The 10000-nt window shown below is 40.9% G+C and overlaps 1 protein-coding gene across 2 annotated transcripts in view; it reads right to left on the bottom strand.

Moving 5' to 3' along the window:
* Window positions 1–10000, bottom strand: part of LOC143035869 (uncharacterized) — a 286184-nt gene that overhangs the window by 147178 nt on the left and 129006 nt on the right. For both annotated transcript variants that reach the window (XM_076202971.1, XM_076202972.1), the window contains exon 2: window positions 6117–6177. The gene's annotated coding sequence lies outside the window, so the exon portion shown is untranslated. The remainder of the gene's footprint in view (window positions 1–6116; window positions 6178–10000) is intronic.

Raw genomic sequence — 10000 nt, 5'->3', positions numbered from 1 at the left:
CCTGATTGGAAGGCGCTCGTACGGCCGCCTAGCTTCCTCATTGGTTCCAGCCACTACTCTCCTCCCTATTGGTTAGCTATCTACTTCCTAGTCTCACCTCATGTTAGTATATAAGACCATGTATTTCGACCATTGCCATTGCTTTTGAAGATGTACACAGTGTACGAAACGTCAAGCCCCACTATACTCCACTCTTCCTCTCCCTGAGTTTGAATTATGTCTTTAAGACCAGCGATAGCGACCTTACCTACAGAAGCCAAGCCTATAGTAAGATTTCTTGAAAATATTCACATGAATATATATATATATATATATATATATATATGTATGTATATATATATATGTATATATATATATATATGTATATATATATATGTATATATATATATATATATATGTATATCTATATATGCATATATATATATATATATATATATATGCATATATATATACATGCATATATATATATATATAATATGTATATATATATACATACATATATATATATATATACATATATATACTTATATATATATTATATATATATACATATATATACATATATATATATATATATATAGACAAAAATATATATATATATATATATATATATATATATATATATATTAATCACGAAGAACCCACAGTCGGAATAAAAGGAAACTTAGAAGAAAGCATAACTTCTATATTTCGGTAATAGCTATAGCCCTCTTCAGGAAAGTACAGATTACAAGAATTTGTAGAGACAAAAGTACAATCGAGATGTGAGTGGAAGGGGAACACGCAACACAACTCAATTGTACTTATGTCTCTGCAAATTCTTGTAATCTGTACTTTCCTGAAGAGGGCTATAGCTATTAGCCGAAATATAGAAGTTATACTTTCCTCTAAGTTTCCTTTTATTCCGACTGGGTTTCTATTATTTTTTTCTTATAAACCTGCTAACATGATGTGTCAAGATAGTTTACTTCTCTTGGTTTTTCATGAAGGATAGAAACACTGGTGAACTACGGGCGATAACAACAGCAGCGCTTGACCCTCAGCCATGCACTGACATCTTTTCACCAAAAATAGCTAGTTATTGCTAAACATCCCAATAGATCCAACAAAGGTATTTCTGCCTACGTACCTCATAAGGCAGGCAGCGTCCAAAATGTTAAAGAGATTTATGTTTTCATATATTAGCACTTTACGTTTTAGTGCTCTGTTAGGGATATCCTTCCCGCAATTCCCTTCGTTTTGAGCTCAAAATCTGGTGGTTGATGGTATCCCTCATTAGCTCGGAGTTTAAGGCGGAGTAATTCTTGTATTTTTTTCATTTAGCGTGAGAACAAACTTAGTCGCGGATTTACCACCAAGAGTGTGTGTGTACGTGTGTTCGTGCGAGCGTGCGTGCGCGAATCTATTTTTCGTCGTGGCTTTGGTTCTGGTTGACTTGGTATCATTTCTTCTTTGACCTCGTTCAAGTCTTTACCCCCTCCCCCCCCCCTCTCTCTCTCTCTCTCTCTCTCTCTCTCTCTCTCTCTCTCTCTCTCTCTCTCTCTCTCTCTCTCTCTCTATCTCTCTCTATCGCTATCACTCTCTCACTCTATCTCTCTTTTTCTCTCTCGCTCTCTTTCTCTCTATTTCTTCTTTTCTCTTTCTTGTGCTCTTGCTCATTTTACTTTTTTAATCGCATCGATGATCTTCTTTGTCCTCGAGCATTCCATAGGATATCTTATCTTCTATTTGCTTCTCTTCTCTTCTCTTGGGGCAAAACAAAAGAACCTCGATGGGTCGTATTTCTTTCTTTACATAAACACTCTTCATTTCACTGTTAAATTCTTTTTATCGCCCGATAAAAGAAATTTATCACCACGGTCTCTTGACTTACGTTATTATCGTCTGCAAGACTGGTGGTATTGATGTTGTCGTTGTTGTTATTGATATGGATGTTGGTGGTCGTGTTGATGTTGGTATCGTCATCGTCGGCTTTGTTGTCGTTGTTGATTTAATTATTGATGCTGATGTTATTGCTGTTGCTGTTTTTGTTGGTTTTATTGTTGTTGCTATTTCTGTTGTCGTTGATGTAGTAGTAGTTGTTGTTGTTGTTGTTGTTAGGCAGAACAAGCTTTATGCGTCATTGTGTTGACATTAAACTAACCTGCATCATCATTGACTATGATTATGTCTCTTATGTTAGGCGTCTTTGAACTGAAGTGGTTTGCATGATGGTGACGACGGTGTCCGCATCGTCCCCGGGCGCCCTGAACAACCAGGCCACCAGCTTCGTGGAACTCTCCTTTTCACCCTCCCCTCCCCGGGGAGATCCACCCCACCACCTCCGTCACCACCCCACCACCCCCATCCCCACCCCAACTCTCCCACTTAGTTTCATCCCCTTCCTTCCTCCCTCCCTCCCTCCATACCTCCCTTTCTTCCTCCCTCCCTCCCTCACTTCCCCCCTTCCTTCCTCACTCCCATCCTCCCTCCCTTCCCCCTACCTTCCTCCCTCCCTTTCTTCCTCCCTTCCTCCCTCCCTCTCTCCCTTCCTCCCTTCCTTCCCCCCTTCCATCTTCTCTCTCTTTCTTCATCTTTTCCTTCCTCCCTCCCTTCCCCCTTCCTTCCCCCCTCCCTTCCTCCCTCCCTTCCCACCTTCCTTCCTCTCTCCCTTCCTTCCTCCTTCCCTTCCTCCCACCCTTCCCCCTTCCTTCCTCCCTCCCTTCCCACCTTCCTTCCTCTCTCCCTTCCTTCCTCCCTCCCTTCCTCCCACCCTTCCCCCTTCCTTCCTCCCTCCCTACCTCCCTTTCTTCCTCTCTCCGTACATCCCTCCCTTCCTTCCTTCCCTCCTCCCTCCCTTCCTTCCTCCCTTCCTTCCCCCTTCTTTCTTCCCTCCTTTCCTCCCTCCCTTCCACCGTCCAATACTGGTCCATTTTCCTCGTTTCATTTTTATGTTTATTTTTTTTTCTCTTTTTCCCTTTCTTCTTGTTCCTCTCCGTTTTTCCCCTTATTTTTCATCATCCGTATTTTCATTTTCTTCTCAATTTTTATCGTTGTTTTTTCTTTTTCTACATTTTCTTTTCTTTTGAGTCTTGTTTCTTATGCCTTTGCCTCTTTTTCTCCTTATATTCTTCCTTTGATTCTCAATTTTGCTTCTACACTTCCTTCTCATTTCTTCCTCTTTCTACTTCTTTCTTTGCTTTATTATTTCTTTTATTCGTCTCATTTTCCTTCTACTGCATTTTATTCATCTCTCCTTTCTTCATTTTTTACATTTCTTCATCGTTTATTCTTCTTCCTCTTCTTTTGGTTCTCATCTTCTTTCTACATAGCGTTATTCTGCTTCTCCATTTTCTCCCTTCCCTTATCAATTCTTACATTTCTTCCTGAACTGTTTTGTGTAAGCCTTATGGTCTTTTGCAGTCTCCTTCATTCTTATTTTCTTACGTTCTTCTCATATTCCTTCTACGTCTAATTCTTCTCCTTTTTCATCTTCTTCTTGCCATTGTTAATTATCACATTTTCTTCGTCTTCTCTTCATTCTTCTCATATTTCTTCTCCATTTCTTTGTTTTGCTTGTCAGTATGCTTAGCATTCTCCTTATTTTTCTCCTAGATCCTTCTACATCTCATTCTTCAGGTTCTCCAATTTCTCCTTTCCATTGTTATGTGTTACAATTCTTCGTCTCCTTTCATATTTCTTGTACATATTTCTGCTTCTTCACCTTCTCCTTTATTTACTTGTTATCTTTCTTTTCCTCATTCTTCTCTTATTCCATCTACATCTCATCCTTCTGCTTCTTCAGTTTTCTTTTCTCCTTGTTACTTGTTACCTCATCCTCGTCTTCTTTCTTCGAGCCTCCTCCTTCCTCGGAGGAGTTTTCGAAATGCTATCTTCTTTCCGTTCCGCCGAACTCAGGAGAGGAAACCATCACCAAGAGGTTCTCCAGGGCTCGAGGGGTCTCAAGATAGTGGCGTGAAAGATGACTACTTACAGAAAGGTAGGCGGGAACTGTGGCGGGATTTAATGAGTATGGAAGCAGTGAAAGAGAGAGAGAGAGAGAGAGAGAGAGAGAGAGAGAGAGAGAGAGAGAGAGAGAGAGAGAGAGGGAGAGTGGAGGAGAATAGAAACTGGGAGAGAGAGAGAAAGGGACAGAGAGAGAAAGAGACAGAAAGAAAGAGGGAGAGACAGAAAGAGAGACATAGAGAGAAACAGAGAGAGAGAGAGAGAGAGGAAGAGAGTACAGAATCCCTCGTTAAGTTATAATGGCGAGTGTTCACTATAATGAGAAAAAAAAATTTGTACGAGTCCTCGCAGTGTGTCTGGGTCCGGGATAATGAAGATGGAGCTCTTTGTGTACTCAGTGAGTTCCGGACTCGGATCCGGCAGTCTGTCTTTTCAGAACGAATAGCTTGTTGGCTATAACTAGCGCTTCTATCCAAAAAGATGTGATCATCGTGGGGGGAGGTAAAGGATACAATATTCATGAGGGTGGCAGCAAAAAACGAAGAGGCTAAAATTGATTTTGAGGCGAGTCTCGATTAACAAAATAATGCTACGCGACTCTGGCCCGTTTGGGTGTCACTAAAACCCTCTAAAATATTGACAGCATGAAATTGAAGACGTCAGTACTCCATCCGAGACTTGTTGGATTTCATAAGTACACTTCATTTTCTTTCACCTGGTGAAGTGCCTCCTCACGAATGTTGCCATATAGGCGTTCCCCCAATTTCAGATTTAATTGAATACTCTATATTTTTCCTTTCTGTGGATGCGTGTATTTCGTCAGAATAAATATACTAGTAGATTATTTTTTCTCTCTAACAACCCTTTGTCCAGTTAAGAAAAAATGTATACTTAATTGGGAGTTACTGGCGAGTCTGTCTAAAGAAACCATTTGAGGACGGAATCTTTATTAGTACGACGTTTCGATTGTTAGAACCAAGGTAAAACGAATACTATAAGGTACGTTGAGCACCCCCCCCCCTCCGCGCACCTCCACCGTGACGTCATAGGAAATTCAGAGGGGGAGAGAGTGGGAGGTGGAAGAAAATGTAAACTTTAAAGAAAACCACCTGTATGTATGGCAAACTTTAGAATTACACTATGATGTTCACATAATACTGAAATTACTCAGTATCACTTTCTTATCCTCAAATTATCAGTATCTGAGATATGACCGCCAGAAAAGTTATAAAAATGTTTTCCATGCTTTCACATTAGGTGGATTATATTAATATGACGAGTTATTAGATTGGATGACATGTCAATTTATATGTTTATCAGGTAGATGAGGAAGATATACTGTTGATACACACCAACTAGCTGAATATAAACCCAGTAGTAATGACACATAAAAGCATCATATGGTTTTTATTGTATTACATTTTGGATTTGCGTGGATTTCCATATCTCCTCAAGCTTGGATTTTATATGTAGACCTTTATCTCCACCAAGCTCAGTTATGTTTTAACCGGATTCTGTAGTCTGTTTATATGCAATTGAATGAAAATTTCAGGAAATGTTGCTAATAAATAGTTATTTTCAAAATGACGGCTGCATACATATCCAGATGACCGAGTATTGTGTGTGCCACATAATTCAATCCATTTTTTTTTCTAAGTTCTTTATCTTTGGGTAGTGAAAAGAAATGTATATTTTTATCACCTTTCAGTCTAACGGCATTGCACTTCTGCACTATACAAACTGTTAGCATTTTTACATGTTATTTGTCTGCCTTAGCTACCCCTTTAATCAGAAGATGGAGCTTCGCTCCACACACTGGTGTGTGAGTGACTGACAGCTCTCGACCCGCGGAACCCTGGTCTCGATATTTCCGTTGACGTCATCATCTACCTGCGCAGTGGAGAGGTTTTCTTGTCACTCACCCTCCCGTTAACGTACCTTATAGTATTCGTTTTACCTTGGTTAGAACATCATCAGGTCCTTAGTCGTAGTACAAGTATCTGAGAATAAGTAGGAAGATCACCCGGGGGGAGATCATTAGAACCTGGAAAAGTTTAAAAAGAGGAAGCAGTTGTCTGTGTGGAGTGTTAATAAAGGCTCTGAACTCTCATGATGTTTCTTTAGATGGGAAATAAATGCATTCCAGACAAATTTGGTAATCTTAGACTTACCTCATTCGTCTTCATCGGACCCTCTGTTGAACTGCCAAAGCGGTCGAGTTCCAAAACCGTTCTGAAAGAGGAACAGATGGATACAGTGAAGCGAAGATGGGGTTAGGATTGAGAAAAAAGGTTATACAAGTCCCAATAGTATGTTTTTTTTTTTTTTTTTTTTTTTATCAGGCCTCGTACCTGCGTGGCGTAGTTGGAAGCGTGCTTGTCTCGTATTTACTTGTTGTGGGTTCGAATCCCGCACTTTACTCCGATTCCCAACAGTTGACCGTTAGTTACCTGCCCTAACAGTCCCCAAAATGCATAACAGGGCAAAGGTGACGGCTACACGCCTCCTGGCGTAGACTCCTCACCAGCACCTTCCTCTTAGCTGAATGCGCTTAGAATACTAAAACAGAATATACACATTACATCACCAGTTTGGTAATAGCAGAATACATTACTAAAAAAAAAAAAAGAAAAAAAAAAAAGAAAAAAAAAAAAAAAAAAAAAAAAAAAAAAGTCTGATATTAGTCAGAACAAACTGTAATAAGGCAACCCCCGTCTATGTGTACGTGTGTGGTTCAACTTTAATGGTCTACTGCAGGACCGGCCTATCCCCTCTGAGGGACGATACGGCCTCTGCACCTCTACGCAGCGGCTTCATCCGGCTTGGTAAGGTGGTAGGTATGGTGGGAAGTCCTGCATGTAAAGTTGTCGTTAATGTGTTGGAATGTCTGTGGTAGTGAATGAAGCCTGAAGTCAATGTAACCAGTTCGATTATACTGACTAGGTGCTGGCAGGCACATACATTCAACACTGGTATACCGCACCTCTGATGTCCGTTGTTGTGGAGAGAGAGGGGTTGGAAAGCCATGAAAGTGCTTTCCTTACCGGGGATTGAACCAGGACTTTCCGCGTTCTGAAGCTGGAAAGTTAACCAATGCTCTACGCCGGTTACCCCCCCCTCTCCCATGCATGAAGGAGGGAATACTTTCGAATCTATCTCCCCCCCCCCAGGATGAATAAAATCGCAAGACGGCAGATAAAATAAAAATACAAAACGGGTATGGAACTGCCTGGTGTGGACCATATGGTCTTTTGCAGTCTCCTCCATTCTTATGTTGTTATGAAGATAAAGATGTGCTTGAGCTTTTGGGAGACCCTAACACCAAAGATGTATTATGTGTTTGTTCTGTCTGTCGCCAGGCGATTTTATTAATCTCGGTGGAACCTCATGAGAGTCTGAAAGTGTTGAAGCTTATCTGAAGCCTTCAGCAAGTTCAGGAGAGAATCTCTGTATGGGTGTGGGTCTGCATGTGTATCTGAATTAACCTATCTTTTTGTCCGCCTCTATGTCTGTCTCACTGTCTGCTTGTCTTTCTGTCTCTTTGTATCTCTCACTGCTCCTCGCCTTACAACTCATCCCTGTCCCCTCATCCACGCATCCAACCTCATCCACACATCCAACCTCATCCACACATCCACCCTCCCTTCCCTTCTTCTTCACTCTTGGACCGACATGACCCCATTCAGTTCCCCTTTCTTTATGCTCCCAAAGACCAACCAACAAGAAAATTCCTCTTTTCTTCTTCAGATAAGCTCCATTTTCTCACCTCTTCCTCAGGCAACCGTAATTTCCTTTCCCACGTTTACTTTTTAGTCTTTTTTTTTTCTTTTTTTTTCTTTTTTTAATCGGGGAACTCCAGCAGCTGGAGAGCTCTCTTGAACTGGAAGACTCTTCAGCTGGAAGGCTCTCTTGAGCTGGAAGACTCTTCAGCTGGAAGGCTCTCTTGAGCTGAAAGACTTAAGCTGGCAGACTCTCTTGAGCTGGAAGACTCTTCAGCTGGAAGGCTTTCTTGAGCTGGAAGACTTGAGCTGGCAGACTCTCTTGAGCTGGAAGGCTTTCTTGAGCTGAAAGGCTCTCTTGAGCTGGAAGGCTCTCTTGAGCTGGAAGGTTCTCTTAAGCTGGAAGGCTCTTTTGTGCTTGATGACTTTCCTGAACTTGAAAACTCTCTTGAGTTGGAAGGCTCTCTTGGGCTAGATGGCTTTCTTGAGTTGGAAGACCCTCGAACAGGACTCTTGTGCTGGATGGCCCTTGAGCTGGAAGGCTCTCTTGAGCTTGAAGACTCTCTTGAATTGGAGGGCTCTCTTCAGCCGGAAGGTGCGCGTTCTTGGCGAAAAGCAAACACCTTTCTAAATTATTCCCGCTCCACGATCTTAAGACTCTTGAGCTGGAAGCTCTTGAGTTGGAAGACTCTTGAGCTGAAAGATTTTCGTTCATTGCCGAAGAAAAAACACCTTCCTGGAGTGTTCCAGTTCCACGATCTCAAATTTTCGAAACGAAGGTATTCTTGATTTCTATTCACACTCGAGGGTCTACAAACACTTCGAACGTCTTCTCCCGACGTGGCACTGCCTCCGAGTGCCTCAGTGTTCCCTCACTCCCTATTGCCCCCCCTCCCTCCCTCCAGGGACCTCCCTTTCCAGATTGTAATTACCACGAGTTACTAACTCTTTAGGCATTTCTGGAGAGATGTGCCGTTGAAAGCGGAAGGAGACGTATAAGTGCGTGCTTGTGTGTGTGATTCAACATGGTCTTGGATCACGTGTTGGACTTGTGATCAACAGCTATCTCCCTCCCGGAAGAGAGCTCAGAGCTCATATATGACCGATCTATGGGTAATGTTGTGACCTGACACGCACACAAACACACCCAACTATCCGCCCATGAGAGTTGAGTAACGACCCGAAGCGCAGCGATACTGAAATTATATCAGTCCTGGGTGGGATTTGAACCCGTACCGCCGTAGTGGTAGCCGGGAACTCTAACCACTGCGTCACTGAATGAGTGTGAGTGTGTGTGTGTGTTTGGTTAAATGGTTCGTCACATGCAAAAATGTTGTCCGGAGGACCAAATCTCGAGGTCTGTCTTGGAATATATGGGTTACTTGATCTTCATACTTTCACTACGATGATACACCAGACAATAATGATAACGATGATGATGATAAAAGATAATGATATTAATGGTAATAGTAATAATGATAATGATGATAATAGTAATAATAATAATTAAAATAATTATCATAATAATGTTAATAATAGGTTTATTGAGTTAACAACGATACAGAGATCCACTGACAATATACAGTTTGTGTTAATTTTGGAACTAATTTAAGTACATAATGTGCTAGGAACCAGGGTCCACAAATTATGGTATATTTGCTGCGACCGAAAGGGGGGAAATGTCTGAGCTTCATGCTGAAATATGTAAGTATGCATATGTATGACTTGTACATATATGAAATGTCTATGAAGTAACATGTGGAGCATAGGCGGTTTCTGGTATAGTGGTACCGCGCTGGACTGTTAACTTAGTGGTCTGAGTTCAAGTCCCTACCTAGGGCCGAAAAGCATAACCGCATTGAGAGCCGGAATTCCAGCTCTTTTGGGTAAGGAGTTGTGTGTGATTGATGGTTTGTGTGTTTACGAGTTTGTATGTACATTTTTTTTATAGTTTTTTAATCTTTTATTCATCTTTGATTTGTTTTATTCATATTTTAATTTTTATATTTAATTTAATTTATTTATTTAATTATTTATTTTTGTTTTGTTTTGTTTTGTATTTGGTCTTCAATAAATAACTACGGTTGCCAATAAAGTAGGAAATCGAGTGATCCTTCTCACAGTGTAATTATGAGACAATTTCAAAATTCATTACTAACGCCTTTCAACCATTAACAAACTTTCAGATGGAAAAAAGTCTTAATTTCCTGAACTTGAACGTTCCATTTTTTTTTTAGCTTGGCAAACGTTTCGCTTGTGATAAAAACCGACATTGTGTTAAAAATAAACGTTCGACACCCCCCCACCATAACAATTTTACATAAAAACATAACAAC

The sequence above is a fragment of the Oratosquilla oratoria genome, chromosome 19 (assembly GCF_046742065.1).
Source record: "Oratosquilla oratoria isolate Oo_2021 chromosome 19, ASM4674206v1, whole genome shotgun sequence".
Taxonomy (NCBI): domain Eukaryota; kingdom Metazoa; phylum Arthropoda; class Malacostraca; order Stomatopoda; family Squillidae; genus Oratosquilla; species Oratosquilla oratoria.
This window is presented reverse-complemented; position numbering and strand designations above follow the sequence as displayed.